We start from the raw sequence: 19,917 nt of genomic DNA on the forward strand, positions 1-19,917 counted from the left end.
TATTGACTCCTTCTTTCTCATTGATGCCTATTAGTCTCACATTGTTCATCTTTGCATCATCTTGCAGGTGATGGATTATTTTTTCCTGCATCCTCGTTGTTTTTAAGAGATCCTTTCTTACCTTTTCACTAGTTGCACCAGCATCTTCAAGATCTGAAACTCTGTCATCACTTTCATTTAAACGGTTTTGCAAGCTTGTGATTGAGATTTTAATTTCCTCTATATCTCTGACTGTGCTTCATACGATCTATTTCTTTCCTGTATTGCTCATTCAAGGAATCCATCATTTTGCTAATCTCCTCTATTTTTTTTTAATCAATGTCTTGTTTAGAAGCAGTTACAAATTCTTTTACTGCAGTGTTTTTTTTAGATTGAGTTTCCTCCCTATGTTTCTGTAGTTGATTCTTTACTTCAGATGCTATGAATTCTGATTATTCTTTTTTTATTTCAGAAAAGAATTCCGCTGTAAATTCCTCTATAACTTTGTGCTGTTACTTATTTACTATCAACGCTATTAATTCGTACATTTGAGCTGAGCTACTAGAAAAGAATTCCACTCTGAGTTCCTCTATGACTTTCTGCTGTTGCTTATTTACTATCGACGCTATTAATTCATACATTTGATTTGAGCTAGTGTCCTCTGCACATGTTCTGGGTTGGCATTGGGTTTCTTCCATATGTTTCTTCATTTGATTCTTTACTGCAGATGTTATTAATTCAGGGATTTCTTTTTTCATTTCCAATCTGAGTTCCTCTGTACCTTTTTGCAACTGTTTCTTTATTTCAGAAGCCGTTGATCCATTGCTTTCATATGTGTGATTCCCAGTTTGTTCTGTTTTAGTGTCCTCTGCACTTGTTATAGGTGGGCTTGGTTCTGAGGTTGCATTTTGCTCCTTCTCTTTGGCATTTTGTGTAGCACTGTCTTCTGACCTTTGTTGTAGTTCTTTGTTGCAGTTATAGCCCTAACACCTACTGAAGTTCAAGTGTAGATCTACAAATTGTTGATTTATCCAGCTGTGCCTGGCTCGGGTCTGGCTGCTGTGCTCAATTGCTTCTTGTTTCTGCCCTTGGGGATGAACCTGTTGTGCCCCTCTGGCAAGATGTTCTGCTCCTAGACTAGCTGGGTGGTTCTGTCCTGTACACTCTCTGTGGGGATTGCAGCTGCAGGGTTTCTCCCAGCCCTGTATTCCAGGCCTGAGCTGAGTCTGGAGAGGACCAGGTGGAGTAGAGGGGAGAGACAGTTCTCCCACACACTCACCTGGCCTGGACGAGGACTGGATCTGGGGGTTCCCAGAACGCCACAGAAATTCCTAATCTGTGCGTGAGGTGTGGGGAGGTACTATGGAGTGGTGTGGGGCGTCCCAAGAGGGTGAAAGCGGGTGACACCCATGGTGACCCTGGGCTGGGACTAGTAGGTCATGCCAGCACAAGGTAGCTGGAAGCTGTCCCACACACTGACCAGGCCTGGGCTAGGACTGGATCTGGGGGTTCCCGGAATGGGGCAGAAATTCCTGCTGGCAGTCTGGGTAGGGGAGGTGCTGCGGAGTGGTTGGGGGCATCCGAAGGGATGGAAGAGGATCTCACCCATGCTGCGCCAGCCTGGAACCAGTAGGTCCCGCTGACACATGGTAGCTGGAAGCTCTCCCACACACTCACCTAGCCTGGGCTAGGACTGTGTCTGGGGGTTCCCAAAAAGCAGCCGAAATTCCTACTCAGCGGGCGGGGTGGGGGAGTTGGTGAGGAGTGCTGTGGGGTGTCCCAAGAGGGTCGAAGAGGGTCTCACCCACGCTGTGCCTGGGCTGGGACCAGTACGTCCTGCGGGTGCAGGGCAGTCAGAAGCTCTCTCACACACTCACCGGGCCTGGGCTAGGACTGGGTCTACTTAGAAGATTTCATTTAGAATTTTTGCCAAAGAGTATAACCTAATTTTCTTCTTTTTGTCTGAAGTATTTTATTGTTTATCTGCCTACAAAAAATTTTTAGGGGTATAGGAAAATTTACAAAATGTGTAATTCGTAAACATCATCTTAATTTTTCTGTACGGTTGCTGAATTCCTATGTATTATATGTTCAAATAATCTTAAATCAACAACTTTGAGGATTATCTTTTAAGATTAGAAATATGGTTTTTAAAAAAACTCAGTTACTTTTTGTAAATAACATAGTGACAGTCTAGTAACAGCCAGTGTTCTTAAATGCATAGACTGCTTCTTTAACAGAAAGGGAAGGCCTGCTTTATAATTGAAGTCATTTCATGTGTATAGTAGTCAGATTACCCAAAATGTGTCTTAGTATTTCTTACACATATCTATAGACTTTTTTGGAATTAATCACTTATTGTAAATATATAGAAATAGCAAAGTAGATCATGTGAGATTGTTTTACAACTGATAGAAAAGATACCCATCCTTAAAAATACCTGGGTACTAGATCTACTTAATAATAATCAACAACTTAATTTTTTTAAAGTATCTGACTTTTTTTTAATGTACAAATGCAAATAATAAGTAGGGATCTGCTCTAATTACTAAAGGAACAGTGACATTACTAATTCAAAAAATCATTCACATTTGCCTTGGGGATTTATGATAATCAAAACCATACTCTTAAATTATGGAACTCCAAATCCATGTTATATGTCCCAATCTTCATTTTCAGGGAATTAGAAAGCATTACCTCTTAAAAGGGCTTTTCTAATTTGTTTTCTAAGTTGGTAGAAAGTATTGATTCAAATGCTTAACTGAAATAGGTAACAGAATTTCTAGCTTGTTATGATAATATAACATTGAACTTTGTGGTTTCTATAATTTGTGGCCTTTCTGGTAATTCAAAGGTAGTCAAGAATATAATATTTTGGGGGCCGGGGAGATGGCTCCGTGGAATAAGCGCTTCACTGGCAAGTGCAAGTGCCTGAGTTCAATCCCCGGTTCCACCAAAAGAAACAAAAGAATATAATATTGTGATTATTTTGAACAAGAGAAGTATTTTCTAGGATGAGGCTATGTTTATATAGAATATCAGAATCAATCTTTTAAAAATTATTTATTAGAATTTTTCATAGAAAGATAGATAATATTATCACAATAAAAAGTACTTTATTACATAGACATAAAACTTATGTTCAACAGAACCTTGTGATTCTACCAAAGGGAAAACCTCTAGATTATTGTACTTTATTTATATAAAATAGTATGTTCTGGGGCTGGGGAGATAGCTCAGTAGAACAAGCACTTGCCTGGCAAGCACAAGGGCCTGAGTTCAATCCCCAATTCTGCAAAAAAAAATAAATAAATAATAATAATAATAATAATAATAATAAAACAGTATGTTCTATAACAGTGGTGGTAGATCTGTGCCACACATGCCACAGAGGGCTGTTTGTATCATTGATAGCTCTAAAAGGTTCATTCCCACTCTTACATAATGTACATGTTAATAAGTCAATTTTCTATTATAGTTAAAATAAATGAAATAATATGTATAACTGCAACTTCACATTTTCTGTTTCTCTTAGATGAACATTGGAGATGACAGTTTCTGCATGTGTGAAGGACATTCTCAAGCCTTCATAGTTTACACACAAGATCATTAGAAATTAAATGTTCAAGGTAAATAAAACTGTAGTTTCATAAATAATTTTATTTGGATGATTAGTTGGCCTTATTAGACTTGCTGTATGTGCTTATTTTTCATCACAGTTTCTATATAAGTGCTCTCTCAATTACATTCCTTGATATTCAGACAAAAACTTTTACACCTTAATACCATGTTGAGAAGAGAATATTATGTCTCCTTTATAATATCCAGTTGACTAATGATACATTATCATGGAAAGGACTAAGGAACTAAAAGAAAGAGGAAGTAAATCCATCTAATTTCTAATCGCAATTTACTAGAATATAACTTGATTAAAAAAATCTTTTAAAAAAGTTTAAAACTAGATAATATCATTCATTATACTGCTTTTTTTAAATGTCTGTAAGGGTTTCTGTAAGCATGGAAAGGCTTTCTTTACTATGCCACAAAACCTAGCATAGTTTTAAATGATTATAGGATTACTAGTTTGAATACCAAGCCTGATTATTTCATGCCTTTTCAAGGGTTTCTCTAATCTCACCTATCCTCTCACTTAGCATGGTCTCTTCATTCCCTCCCTAATTGTTTACATTTTTATGTGACCATAAATTTCTAGTTATATTTTGATAAACTACAAATGAAGTTTGAAGATAAAAGGATGTTTAAAATAATACTTTTTGTCAAATGAGGACAATGAAAACCTACAGAGTATTGAATCTTATAATTTTTTTCCCGAAAGAAACTGAAACAGGGCTAGGGATGTTCGTGCCATAGCACCTACCTGGTAAGCACAAAGTGCTGAGTTTAATTCCCAGTACCAAAAATAAAAACATCAAAAAATCAAAAATTTTCAACTTGAAAACAATGAATTTTTTATTGGCAGTATACAGTTATGCCTTAGAAAAAAATATATTTTTGCCACCATGTGAATCAAATAAAACAGTTTACAGCCTCTGATGCAAGACTTTGTTCTGATTTTGTTTAGCATATAAGTACATAGAGTCTATTTTTCTCCTCCATTTCTCTGTAGCAACTTATTATTTTCTTAGTTTTTTGTGATGAATATTACTGTTAAAAATGACATCTCTTGTCTAATGCCATACCACCCTGAATGCGCTTGATCTTGTCTGATCTTGGAAGCTAAGCAGGGTCGGACCTGGTTAGTACTTGGATGGGAGAAATGACTTCTCTTAAAAGAAAAGTGATACTTAGGTCTAATTCATTTTCATAGCTATATATATAAAGTAGCTACTTGAAAAGCTATTTGTTTTCTGAAATATAAGGATTAGATAATTATTTTCATAGTCCATTCATCACCATCATCTAAATCAGATCCTTTTGGTAAAAGTAAAAAAAAAAAAAAAATTTCCCCAGTAGTGAAAAAAGGTTCCATTTTCCTCACATCCTCAACAGCATTATTATTGATTGATTTTTTTCATGGTAACCATTCTTTCTCAAGTGAGATAGAATCTCAGTTTTGTTTTAATGTTTATATTATATATATATATATGTATAACATTATATATATATTTGTATATATAACTATATATATATATATATATATATATATTTGTAATTTACCTTTTCATAGAGAGGAAGTATGGTTAAACCCATTTCTCAGTTCATAGCACAGTGTCATCACTAGTGCCCTGAAAAGCACTTCTTTTTTATTTGATTTGTTTTTCTACTCCCACTTTCCACATTTTGACACCATAGGAAACCATTCTATTGTATTATATTCTGGATTAATATCTGTTGATTGTAATTTCTTGTATTTTCATGTAAGCATTATGTATATATGTATTTAATGTTTTCTATTTCAACTGCTAATAAGGAAGCTGGGTACAACAGCAGATGTCTGTAATCCCAGCACTTGGCAAGGTGAGGCAGGATGATAGCTGGGAGTTCAAGGCCAGTTTAGGACAAAGTGAGCTCAAGGTCATCAGGAACTGTATAAAGAGACCCTGTTTCAAAATCACCAAAATGAAGGGGGAGTGGGATAATTTTATGAACTCTCATGTCCCTGTTTCAGCTTCTTATGATTTCATGTTTCCTATCTTTTCCTTTGCTTCTCCCCCATTGATGCGCCTAAAATTAATTTTTTCCATTGGCAGTCACCATACTTTAATTTTATTTATACTATTTTGATATTCATGCTAATCATTGATCATAGGGAATTTGTACCTGTATATAACTTGATTCTTCCTTTTCCCCCAATCCTCTCTTCACTTCCTTACTTACAAAAGCTTTGTTTCCTTTTGTTTTCCTTTTTTTCCCCCTTTCCTTCCCTTCTCTTCCTTCCCCTCCCCTCCCCTCTCCTCTCTTCCTTTTCTTGCCTTTCCTTTTCTTTCTCCCTTGTTTCCCTTCCCTTGTCAACATGTCTTCCTATTTCTGAGGATCTGTCCTCACTTTTACTACTTAATTATCCTTTGAGTTTCTCATACTAGAGAAAGTTATATTTAAACTTGTGTTTCAGATTTATTTCACTTCCAATTATGGTTTTGAGGTGCTTCCATTTACCTAGAAATGGGTCAAGTTTATCCTTCTTATGGCAGTATAGTACTTCATTGCATATAAAAGCCACATTTTATTTATTCATTTATCTGGTAATGGGCACTTAAGCTGTTTCTAAGATTCAGCTTTTATAAATTGTGCTGCTGTAACATTAGTGTCCATATATATCAGTCAGATATGATGCTTTTAATTCTTTTGAACAGATACCAAGTAAGGGAATAGCAGGTCAAATGGAACCTCTAGTTTTTGTCTTTTTGAAGAATATCTACTTTAATTTTCATATTGGTTGTACTAATTTACACTCGTCCCCAGTAGTGAAGAAGGGTTCCTTTTTCCCTACATCCTCACGAGCATTTTTATTGGTTGATTTCTTCATGCTAGGCATTCTTTCTTAAGTGAGATAGAATCTCAATGTTGTTTTAATTTGCATTTCTTGAATTTCCAGTGATGTTGAGCATTTTTCATATATTTATTTGCCATTTCTACTTCTTTATCTGCATTTTGTATACTATTCTTAGATTGGGTCCTTTAATTTGACTAAATCTGATTTTTTTAAATTCTTTTTTATGTTCTAGATATCAGTCCTTTGTTTGAGAAATAATTGGTAAAAATTTTTTTTCCCATTCTCTGCATTATCTCTTCACCCTGTTAGAGATTTGCTTCATTGTGTAAAAGCTTTTTAATGTAATGTGATCTCAGTTGTTGATTCTTTCTGGTATTTTCTGGGCAATCAGGGTTTTAATCATAAAGTCTTTGTCTTATACCCATGACTTCAAGAGTTTTAGCTATTCTAGTTTCCAGCAGATTTAGTGTTTCAGTTTTAATATTTAGACCTTTAGTTCATTTCAATTTTAACTTAGGGAAAGATGAGAGATATAAATTTAGGTTTAATCTTTGGCACGGGCAAAACCAGCTCCACAAGCAAAAATAACTAAAAAGACAAACTCCCCCAAAACAAAACCTCTCAACCCCTCTCTCACACACAAACTCTCTCAATCCATCTCGAACTCTTTCTGCATCTCCAACCAGGACCAAGGAAGACCAAACTCAGTCGTGCTAGGCAGGTGCCCAGACCAATAACACGTCTCCCAAACCCAAAGACACCCCCTCCCCCTCCCCCTCCCCCTCTCCCTCCCCCTCCCTCTCTCTCTCTCTCTCTCTCTCTCTCTCTCTCTCTCTCTCTCTCTCTCGGTAGAACTAGGGATTGAACTCAGGCCCTTGTGCTTGCCAGGCAAGCCCTTATTCTACTGAGCCATCTCCCCAGCCCCAAACATCTCTTCATCTTTTATTTTATTTTTATTTTTTGGCAGAACCGGGGATAGAACTCAGGTCCCTGCACTTGCCAGGGAAGCGCTTATTCCACTGAGCCATCTCCTCAGCCCCCGAAGTATCTTTGTAGTATAATTCTAGTTTCAAAAGTTTGATGCCCCCTGCCTTGCCTTTTTTGCCAAGGATTGCTTTTGCTATTCTAGGTCTCTTCTGTTTCCAGATTAACTTTAAGGTTGTTTTTTCTACTTCTGTGAGGCATGATATGGGTATTTGGATCAGGCTTGCATGAAATCTGTATGAAAGTTTTGGAAATGTGGCCATTGTTACTCTTATTGGTTCTCCCTATCCAAGAATAAAGGCTGAGCATGGTGGTGCATGCCTGTAACCTCAGGCTTGGAAGGCAGAGGCAAGTGAATCACTGTGAGTCTGAGGACAGTCCAGGCTACAGAGTGAGTTCAAGACCATGCTTAAGAACATAGTGAGATGCTGTCAAGAAGGAAGGGAGGGAGGAAGGGAGGGAGTATCTTCTTATTTTCCGATAGCCTCTTTGATCTCCTTTTTCAGAGTACTGTGGTTTTCAATTAAAGGTCTTTAACTTACTATGTTAGATTATTCCTAAGTATTTCATTTTCTTATGCTGTTGTGAAAGGTCGTGTTTCCCTAATTGCTGTCTTGGTGAGTGTGCTACTTGTGTAGAATAATTACATTGATTTTTTTCAGTATTGATTTTGTATCCTGCTGTGCTACTGAATTTGGTTACTAAATCTTGGCATTTTGGGGGTTTTCCATAGATACGGAATCATAACATTTGCAAAAAATGATGATTTAACTTCTTTCTTCTCCTTTTATTTCTCTTGTTTAATTGCTCTGGCTAATGTTTCCAGAACTGTATTGAATGGGTTTAGTGATAATGGCCATTCTTATCTTATTCCTGATTTTAGGTAAAAGTGTCTAGTTTTGGACCATGTAATATGATATGAAGCATAAGTTTGTCATAGATGGCTTTTATCAGATTGAAATAAAGACCATTTACTCCAGTTTTCTATAATTTTTTTTCATTGTGTTGGATTTTGTCAAATACTTTTCCTGTATTGTTTGATATAATCATGTGGTTTTTTATCCTTAGTTCAGTTCATGTAGTATATTATATTTATTGTTTTGCCTATGTTGAACCATTCCTTCATCCCTAGAATGAATCCTACTTGGTAGCAGTATATAAGTTTTCCTGACTACTTACCAGTATGTTATTGAGGATTTTTACATGTGTTCATTGAGCAGATTGGTCTGTAGTATTGTTTTATGGTCGAATCTTTCTCTAGTTTAGGTATAAGAGAATTCAATTTCCTTAAAGATTTTCAGGAGTAGTGGCATTATATCTTCTCTACATCTGTTCTAGTATTCAGCAGTGAATTTGTCAGGCCTGGGGTTTTCTTTGTTATTAATTTTTCAATTCTACAATTTCATTGTCATTGGTTATTTATTTATTTTAACTTCTGTATTTGGTACAAGGTCTTGCTATGCAGCTCAGACTCATAGTGAGCCTCCTGTCTTAGCCTACCCAGTGCTGGGATTTTAGCATGTACCACCATGCCCAGTTTCAGTGGTCAGCTTGGCTCTGGGCTGGCATGGTATACGGTGCCGGCAATTGAACCCAGGTCCTTAATCTTACCAAGCAGTCCCTTAGACCACTGAGCTATCTCCCGGGCCCTGATATTGGTCATTTAGACTTTCTTTATCTTCTTTTTTTTTTTGGTGGAACCGGGGATTGAACTCAAACAGCCCCTTCTTTATCTTCTTGATGCAGCTGTACTAATTCGTATGTATTTAGGAATGTGTCCAGTTTGTCTGTGTTTTCCATATTACTAGAGTACAGATTGTTGAAGTAGATACTGATAATCTGGATTTCTACAAGATCCATTGTGATTGCACCCTTACATTTCTAATTGCATGGATTTGAGGCTTTCTTTTTTTTATATAAATCAGGTTGGCTCAGGGTTTGTCTTTTTTTTTTAATCTTTGAAAGAGCCAACCCCTCAATTCATTGCTTCTTTTTGTTGTGTTCTTAGCTTCAGTTCTATTAATTTTGCATCTGATTTTTACAGTTTGCTCTCTTACATGCTTTGGGTTGAGATCTTTTCTGTCTTTTCGTTTCACTATATAGAACAGGTTGACCTTGAACTCACTTTGTATCCCATGCTGGTCTCAAACTTAAAAGGTTCTTCTGCCTCAGCCTCCCAAATACTGGGTTTATAGGCATCAGCCACCATGTCTAGACTAAGGCTTTTCTACTTGAGATATTTTACTTTTTTTAGAAGTTTGAAGTTCAACATAGGTTATTTGAGCTTGCTATGGTTTTCTGATATGGTAATTTACTGCTATGAATTTCCCTTCCAGACTGATTTCATTGTATCCCATAGCCTTTGGTACATTGTATTAGCATTGTCATTTAATTATAGAAACTGTCTAATTTCTTTAATTTCAACTGCAACTCTGTGGTTATTTAGGGTAGTGTTGTTTCATTTTCACATGTTTTTGTAGGGATTTTTTTGTTCTGTTTCTTTTGCTATAGATTTCCAATTTTATTGAACTATGATCTGGTATAATCTAATTTATTGAACTGTGACCTGATATAATGGCATAATTTCAGTTCCTTTGAAGTTAATTAAGCATGTTCTGTGGTCTGGTATGTGGTCTATTTTGAAGAAAGCCCTGTGTGCAGCTGAGAACAATACGTATTCTGTTGTGGTGGTGCAAAACACTGTAGATCTTCTCTTTTGATGCTTGGGAAAATTCCTGCCATTCCTTCTGTTAAGTTGTTTTTTTTTTTAATGTACTTTTTTCTGTGTTCTGATTTTTTATTGATTCCAGTCAATCTTATGTTACTCTTCTTATGTTACTCTTCTTTATATCTTCTTTATATCAACTGTTGATTTTTCATGGTCCCTTGCTATTTTTAAGAAGTCTTTCCCCATTTGATTACCATTAGCCACAAAACTGCCTTCTATATCTAATATTCTGTCTTCACATTGGTTTATCTGATATATCTAGTTTAAATATAATTTTTAATCTCCTCAATATCTGTTTTGAATCTGTTTATGGAATCCAGTCCTTCCTTATGTTGGAAATTCTTGATTTCATCATTTTTGTATGCTCCTCTATTCTTTTTATCTGTATCTACGCTAGATTCACTAACCATGTCTTTCATTATGATCACCATTTCTTCAGTTATCTGTATAATTATTTCCAAATGACTTTTTTCCTAGATCTTCATTCATCTGCTTTATTATTTCCTCTGCTACCTTTTTAGGAAGTTCACCAATGCTTTTGATTTATACCTCAATCCTCCATGGATTTGCCTTGGGTTAGCTGGAGGTCTGGGATTACATTTAGCTTCTGTATCTTCTGAATCATGATCTCGCTGTAATTCAGGTTGCTCTTGAAGTATGTAGCCCAAGCTGGCCTAAAAGTCACAGTGAGCCTCCTGCCTTCGCCTCCTGAGTGCTGGGGTTTTATGTATGCACCACCATACCTGGTGTTTTAATATTCTAATCTTAACGTTTGTATGTTTGCCTTGTTCTGATTGCTGTCTACTATCCCATGGTTGGTAGCCACCATTTTTTAACTAGCCACTTGTCCCCAGTAAATACAACCCAGATGGTTTTCAACTGTCACCACAAGCAACACTGATGAACATGCTAATACTTGTCCTATCATGGGATTCTGCAAAGATTTCTTTGGGACACATATGCAATAGCAGAATTCCTAGCTAAGTGGATTAAATTTTACTTCATTTGACCAAGTCCTGCCAGATACGCCTTCAGAAATACTTCAGTCTGTAGTCCCAGTAACTTATTCATCCATGCTAACCCTTCACATTTCCTTCCTCATGTTTTCATTCTAATATGTGAAATTTTATAACTTATTTAGAAAACTTGGATTTCTTTTTTATCACAAATGAGTCTGAGTATCTCTTCATATAGCTGTTGGTCTTTCTGCCTCTTTCTTCTGAAACTTCTTGTTTATATTCTTTATTAATTTTTTCTTTTCTCATTTGGGTTCCTGTCCATTGACTAATGCTTATTAGTCTATTGATTTCTATTCTGTTTATTCTTTGCTTTGTTTTTTTTCCTTTGATATGGGGAATTGAACTCAGTACCTTGTGCTTAGCAAGTGAGCTCTACAGTGTTCTTTAATTTTTAACAGGAAGTTTTGAATCAAAGCAGGAAAAAGGAAAAAAGATACTGGTTTATAAAATTTTCATTGCCTTGTCAAATTATGAAACTAGTTCATCTGAATGTCCAGAATTTTTAAAAGAGATACAAGGAATAGTGGATATCACAGTAGGTGATTCTTTGAAAGCTTTTGGGCTTCTTACTTGGAAAACTATATATTTTGCATGACTTCCTTTTATTTTTATGTTTTTTCTTAAACCTTTAAAAATATGTAATATGTATTGGCTGTATCAGAGTATTTTCTAATTATTCCTGTCATTTGTTGGGTTATTTCTATTTTCTTCTCTTGGCTTTGAATCATGCTTTCTGACTGTTTGACATGTCTTGTGATGTGCAGGCGCCCTTTGTGTGGCTGCTTAATATTAGTTTTACATTGCTATTAAAGTACTTTTCAAACTGTAATTAGTTCTTTGTTACCTTGTCTGCAACATTAATACTACATGAGAAATGTTTAAAGAGACTGCATGCTTACTGAAAGGGTCCCCAGTTAGACAGTGTTGGGAGGCCCACTTCCCCATCTTCGCAACTTGAACTTTCTAGCCACCAGAATTTTGAGCCACATGAACTTATTTCTTTACATGTTTGTCCGCCCTAAGTATGTGTCATAGCAGCCAGAATGAACCAAGACATTTGCTACCTGAATAAGAAACCCTCATCCATATGATTTGAAAAATGTTAGAATCAGAAAAAAAATGATTACAATTGACAGTGAAATAATGTTAGGTCCAGGACAGTAGTTATGTGATAATTAGCTTGAAAAATGAGGGGGAAAAAACAACATAGAAGTAACCACATTGCTTCAATGGCACTTGTCAACCAGAGACTAGGGGGAGCAACGTAACAGACAAAATTTTCATGACCCTAAACATTATTAAAATAAAATTGTCCTCTATAAAGTGTGAAGAGAAACCATGATGATTTGGACAATATCCACTAGAATGGATTATAATTGTTAGATAACATATTTTGCTATTGTGGTGTGGGCAAGTCAATGACTGGTGCCCCCCCCCTTCAATTTTCTACTTAAATAAAAACAAAAATAAATAGCTAGATGAGAGCATAATTAAACCAGACATTTAACAAAACCTTCATAATACCCAGTATTCAGTCTAGTGAGGAAGCCTAAGCCATGTGGGATGCCACACCATATGTATGATTCAGTTTTCAGGTGACTCAGGTTGGTATTCTTCAGATTGCCCCACCACAACCTAGAAACTAACCCTGCAGAACACTGTAGTCATTTGTTATATAGCAACAGTTAGGACCAAAGAAGGTTTCTAGTTTTGTGTATATTTGGAAAACATCTGTATAAGGAGAACAAAGGAAGTACCACTAATGTTTATAATGCTCTCCAAGAAGACCAAAGTATATATGCAGTTTTCAGGGAGCATCTTTTATGTCTCTGTTCTAGAGAATGCACGTTGGGAAATCCTACTTCATAGTCATTTTAAAAGCCATGTGTTAGATGGGGCCTGGTGATGCACACCTGTAGTTCCAGCACTCAGGAGCCTGAAGCAGAAGGATTGCCACAAGTTAGAGACTGGTCTGGACTACATAGTGAATTCAAAGCCAGTCTATAGGAAGGCAGTATGCACTGTGTTAATTATTGGAACTGTCCTACCAATTTGATTTGAAACTTTTTCATTGCTATTTATTTCTCAATAAAATTTTGGAAAAAAAACAAAGTCAGTCTAGATTACACAACAAGACCTTGTTTCAAAACAAAACTAAAATAGCTATGTGTTCTGTTCATAAGTCATCATGGTTTTCTTTATTTTTCTGTGCTTGGACATTTAGGGTATCTGTTTGTTTGTTTGTTTTTTCTTTCTTTCTTTCTTTTAATTATTTCTTTAGACTATTCTTTGGAATAGAATTACTATGACAAAGCATGTGAAATCTTTAATAACTGACTCTACTAATTTCTAAGAGCTTGATATACCTTACATTGTCTTAAACAATATAAATTGGCTTTGTCTCTTCAAAGCCTTGATGAATAGTTTTCTTTTTTTCTGTACTGTAAAATTTTGAATTAAATTTATACAAGTTTTTTCATGGTTTAATCTCATTAATTGCCTTTCTATGGGTTTGTATATCTGTGTTTTTAAATTTTTTACATTTATTTATTTATTTATTTGGTTCAGGGTCTCCCTACACAGCTTAGATTTGTAGTAATTTCCAGTCTCAGCCTCCCCAGCACCGGGATTACACACCCATTTTCAGTGGCCGGTGCTTTGTAGAGCTTGTGTGGCATGTGGTATTGGCGGTCAAACCCAGGTCCTTGTGCTTGCCAGGCAGGCACTTAGGCCACCAAGCTATCTCCCCAGTCCTGTGTATCAGTGTTAATGTGTGTCATATCCTACCTTTTTTTTTTAATCACCTTACCTATCTCAATTCCCATGGTCTCAAGACATATCAACATATATTACTGGGGCCGGGGAGATGGCTCAGTGGAATAAGTGCTTCCCCAGCAAGCACAAGGGTCTAAGTTCAATCCCCAGTTCCACAAAAAAACCACATATATTACATCCACATACCAATCCCCCAAAACAAATATAATTATGGTATGCTGCAAACATAGACAAATAAAAAAGTTGTTTTTGAGATACGGTGTTTCTATTTAGTTCAGACTGGCCTTGAACTCACAATGATTGTTCTGCTTCAACCTCCAGAGTAGTAAGATAACATAAGATAACAAGCAGGTACCACTGTCTTCTGCTAAAATTATTTTTTCTTTAAAAAAAAAAAAAAAAATGTAAAAAAGCACTGCCACTGAAAACTTTTGTTTCTCAGTACTTCTGTACTTAAGTTTCCTCTCTAAAATAGGATTACAAGGATCATCTCTTATCACATTGTTGCAAGCAGTAAATAATGCAATTACAGCATTTGGCTTGATGTTGTCTATTACGACATTTTCAACACTGAGAATGGTTGCTAAGTCTAGGTTTTCTCACATGAATTGACTGTTAGGATTTTGTATATGTATTAAGTTCCTCATAAATGTTATATATAAAAAAATTATTTTTCTTCTTGATATTTCCTTTTTACCTTTGATTTCTTTAAGGTTTATGAAAGTTTATGTTATAGTTTTTCTCCTTAAAATACCTTCCAACTACCCATGGAATTAAAATATTCTTTTTTGATTATATTTATTCTTTCAAGAAAGCACCATGTTATTAGCTGTATTAAATGTGGGGGCAACAATAGACATTTTAACTTTCTACAGTAACACTAATCTGATAATACTGATAATAGAGCCATATCAGTTAGAATTCTCCAACTGAAGTGTGTATGTGTGTGTGTGTGTGTGTGTGTGTGTACATAGCAAGATTGTAGAGACTGACTTTTCAGATTGAATTGTGTGGTTAATAAGTACACAAGTAGAGCAGCCTACCAGGCTGGAAACCCTTGGGAGGGACTGGTGCTCCCATCTTGAAAATGAATTTCTTCTTTAAGGAACCTTATCTAACTTCTTAAAGCCTCTCAACCAAAACCTGCAACTAAATGAATGAGGCTCCTGCTGATTGTGGAACATATTCTGTTTACTTAAGTCAACTGATCATGTTGTAACTTGATCCATTAAAAAAACAAAAGACCAAAAATGTTTATATAAGAAATAAATGTTTGGGGCCGGGGAAATGGCTCAGTGGAATAAGCGCTTCCCTGGCAAGCGCAAGGGTCTGAGTTCAATCCCCGGTTCCACCAAAAAAAATAAAAATAAAAAATAAATGTTGGATACCCACCACCACAGGCCATGCAAGCTCTGCCCCAGGGTGTCTTGAGCCTGCCACCAAGATGGGGCATGGTGGCACAAGCCTGTAATCCCAGCACTGGGGAGGCTGCAGACAGCAGGATCAGAGTCCAAGCTATATAGTGAGATCATGTACCAAACGTGTGTGTGTGTGTGTGTGTGTGTGTGTGTGTTTTCAGAAATAAATAAAAAGAAGAAAAAGAAGAGTTGGTCATGGTGGTGCATGCCTATAATCCCAACACTCAAGAGGCAGAGACAGGAGGGTCACCATGAGTTGAAGGCCAGCCAAGGTTGCATAGTAAGTTTGAGAATTCTTTAGGTTATGTAGTAAGATCCTGTCTCAAAAGAAAAAAGAAAAGAAAAAAAGGGAAGAATAATGAAACAAAAATCAGAAGGCCTGCTCCAGTAATTTAGAATTTATGTGACTGTCTCAAAGTCCAGTAATGTGACATACTTTAGAAAATATGTTATATTAATATATTTCAGTATAATTTCATACCTTTTTGTCCTAAATAAATTTAAAAGAAGACTGGGATGTAGCTCAGTGGTACTCACATAGGGTACTGTGTACTTTCTGAGTACTCACATAAGGTATGTAAGGCCTTGGGATCATTCCCCAACACAGCAAAAGAAATAAAAATAAAAATATTTTAAATTGTATCTCTTCTTTAACTTTTTGTTGTGTTTTCTATAGCACTTAAATTTTCTAATGCATCATATAATCCACATATCTTATTATCTGCCTATATCAGAAGCTAAGTAGGAGACACTGAGGGAAGGTTTTCTGTAATTTAATACAGATACTTTCACAAAAAATTTTAGAAATAAAAGCTCACTGTTCATGAAAATAAAACCTTTAAAGCAAGTGTAAGTCAGACAGAAGTTTTTTTTTTTTCCAAACAGAGATGTAATCATATTTCACTATAAAAGAAATGACTTTATACCTGTACTGATAATGTTCTAAAAATACCTAGCAAATCATTGGGGAAAACATAAAAGCAGGAACTTCTACAGAATCTAAATAATTTGTCACTATATGTTGTCTTTTTTACCTTTGGAGGCATTTTTTAGAGCTCTTCTGGAAACTTAGCATTGAAAAAAAGCATTCTTTTATTTGTTCGTTCATTTGAAAATGTAACTGTATACCAGTTTTTGGCCAGAAACTGTTCTAGGCATAGTCATAAACTGTAAATCCCTCATATAGTTTCCCACCTTATTGCAGCAACAAAACTGAACAGTCAAGTGATTACATATGTACTTTTAAAAGTAACATGTTCTGAAGAAAATTAAGTGTGATGTACTGCTTTACCTTTGTTGTCATTGATGCGTTGTACCCAACACTGACAAATTCGATTAGGAGAGGTTTGATTTGGCTTCTGGATTCCTGGTCATTGGCCTTGAAGGCAGAATAGCAGCCCAGGAAGCAGAGCAGGGGAACAGTGCCAGAAAGCAAAAGATACCGGACCAGATGTAGTCACGGGGCCCACACTTCAGCATCCTACACAGACACACTTAGAAGTGTGATGTACTGATCCTCTAGGTGACTCTCAAGCCTACCTGTCACTTGTGGTGAGTTAGTAACTGAAGGAGATGAGAGTTCTGTTTTAGATAGGAAAGTTATTGAAGATTTTTCTGAGAAAATTATGTTTAAGTAGAAACTCTTGATTCAGAAAAGTGAAGAGCTATGTTTAGGAAAAGACTGGCTCAGGCAGCAAAATGAAAAGGCTGTTGGGTCAGCAAAACCTAATATTTTATTAGACACAGCTCAAAGTCCAGAATGGTTGTGTGAAGAAAGTGAGAGACAATGGTTGGGAATGAGGCTGCAAAGAAGCAGGCCAAAGACATACACAGATCTTAGAGATCACGTTATGAAATTTTGATTTTAAATTTAACTACGAAGAAAAGTAATTGCTGACTTTTGTACATGAGGTCCTATGATTTGCAAACTTTAAAACATCTTTGGAGCACATGTTTGATTCCCTTAAGGAATTTATGCTAAATGGCAGTCTGTTTAAAAATTAGTTCTTGGGGCAAGGAGATACAGCTCAATGGCTTAAGTGCCTAACTGACAAGTGCAGGATCCTGAGTTTGATCCTTGGTAGGTCCCAAAAGAAAAAAAAAAAAAAAAAAAAAAAATCAGTTCTTGATTGAGGGATGTAGCTCTGCAGCACAGCTCCTGCCTGGCAAGTGTGAGATCATGAGTTCAATTCATGATACCAAAAATAAAAATTAAAAAATAAAAATTCTTTTAAAGCAATAACATGATACATTGATAATTTTTTTACCATAACAATTTGTATATAATAAGAAAAATCCACAAGATAAATTAAAAGACATTTGAAAACTACAAGTTAATGTTTGATAGATACAATATATTGACTTTCTTAATATGCAAAAAGTATTAATTCAATATGGAAAATACTTTGAATAAAAGAACTGAACTGAACATACAGGTTATTAAATAAGAAATGCAGATGGCCAAGAAAGATGAAAATATTCAGTGTTCAAACTCTCTTTGCACTGTGGTAATCTTCCTTTCCCCCTGTATTGAACTCACGGTGTCACACAGGCTAAGTACATACTGTATTGCTGAAGTATACTCCTAACCTGGTGACATCTTTGTAGTAATTGTTGTCTGTATATTTTGCTATCTTTTTCATTTTGTTATCTTAGAGTATGTGGGTTTTCATGCTTGTGAAAGTACCTGTCTTTCAGTTACTCATGAGCAAGTGGTATGGTTTTACTGGAACAGATATTGATTTTGAGAGAGGGTGTGTAGTGAGGAAGGATCAAGGCAAAAGAGGGTCCATAGCTCATTATAATTTTGCTAGTTTTCACAAGGGTATAATCTGTGACAATAGACACAGAATGCTTCCTATAAAATAGCATGTCTGAGATGGATGGACATGGTACACACTCCTGTAATCCCAGCACTATGGGAGGCTGAGGCAGAAGGATCATAAACTTGAATCAAGCCTAGGCAATTGAGCGTGGATTCAATTTAACAGTACTGGAAAACAAAAGACGTTCTGTAGGTTCTTTGTATAACCCTAAATTTTATGCTTTTCTAAAACTAAACCTAGCAGGATTCTTTCTGGCTGTTACTTGGCTCACCTTTGTTTGCATACCTGTAATTGCTAATTAACCTTGTAGCAGCATAGAGTGTGTTATATGCTTTTAGGATATACATTATTGGCATCATTTCTGGAATCTGTGCTGCAAGGTGCCTAATACAGGTGCCTAATGTGTTTCTCAAAGACTTCAGTTATGCTCACATGACTTCTTTAAACCTGCAGCTAATAGCTACTTTACCTATTTTGGAATGTATAATTCAACTTGAACCTTAGTTTTGCTGAAAATATTGTGTGTGTTTGTCCCTGAAGGAAGAAAAGCAGAGAGTGAGGAGACAGAAAAGAGAGAAACTAAAGGAATCAACTATTAGCAAAATCCACAATCCAAAATGCAAGAACTATTTAAAAGATACTGTAAAACAATAACAGATATATTATGAACTTACCAAACTTAGAAAATAAGTGCTTATTTCAGAGATGAAACTGGAAGAAGCATAAGACAGACTAGTACTGAAGAAATTAAAGAATTAAACTGACAAAAATGAATAAAACAAAAACAAAACTAAACGATTAGAGATATGTTTGTGTATATGTATAGATAAAAATAAAAACACTAAAACCAGAAAATAAGAGAATGAATATGTAAAGATAAAATTGAACATTATTTTTTTGAAGTAGGAAAGAATTCAAATCTATATATCAAAAGGGTATACCAGGTTCCAGGGAAAATAGACTTAGAATTGTCAATAAGAGACATGTCCTCATAAAATTACTGGACTTTAAACAAGAAGAGAAAATGGTCAAGTTACTCACTGAGGGAGGGGATCTCGCTTCTCTTTTTCTAACAGAATGTGGTAGAAAGGAAAGTAATTTATATTTTATATTTAATACTTAATTTAACTGTCTTCAAATATAAAGACCAGAGTGACTTCAATGAATATTGTTCAGATGTACTCTTTTGAAAAATTTCCTAGTAAATACTGTCAATCAGAAGGGAATAACTAGAAACTTACCATAGAAAAATTGGTGTTCAACTGTAATAGTAGAGGTTAAATGTGAGAATAAAAACTATTAACAAAAAATATTAACACAGTTTATCCTAAAATTAGAAAGCATATACATCTGTGTATTTTCTCCCTTTTATTCTTTTTAATATTTTCTACTTTTATATTTTCATTTTTGGAATAATTTGAACTCAAAAGAACATGCACTGAAATTCACAATAAAGTATAGTCACAATTTCACAGTGCAAGAAAATAATCAGAAATATTAACGGAGGAGTAGGATTTCCTGCCGATTTCCGGGAGCCCCCAGACCCAGTCCTAGCCCAGGTCCGGTGAGTGTGCGGAGAGTTTCCTGCTACCCTGCGCCAGCGGGACCAGTCCCAGCCCAAGCTCAGCGTGGGCCGGACCCTCTCCCACCCCCTCGGGCCGCGCCATACCACTCTGCCGTACCTCCCCACCCCTCCTGCTGAGTAGGAAATTCTGCCGACTTCTGGGAACCCCCA

General features: G+C 35.8%; 1 protein-coding gene across 4 annotated transcripts in view; it reads left to right on the top strand.

The window, feature by feature from the left end:
- Positions 1-19,917, top strand: part of Mbd5 (methyl-CpG binding domain protein 5) — a 479,901-nt gene that overhangs the window by 169,416 nt on the left and 290,568 nt on the right. For all 4 annotated transcript variants that reach the window (XM_023721333.1, XM_023721332.1, XM_023721337.1 and 1 more), the window contains one exon: positions 3,515-3,608. The gene's annotated coding sequence lies outside the window, so the exon portion shown is untranslated. The remainder of the gene's footprint in view (positions 1-3,514; positions 3,609-19,917) is intronic.

The sequence above is a fragment of the Octodon degus genome, unplaced genomic scaffold (genome assembly GCF_000260255.1).
Source record: "Octodon degus isolate 3935 unplaced genomic scaffold, OctDeg1.0 scaffold00082, whole genome shotgun sequence".
Taxonomy (NCBI): domain Eukaryota; kingdom Metazoa; phylum Chordata; class Mammalia; order Rodentia; family Octodontidae; genus Octodon; species Octodon degus.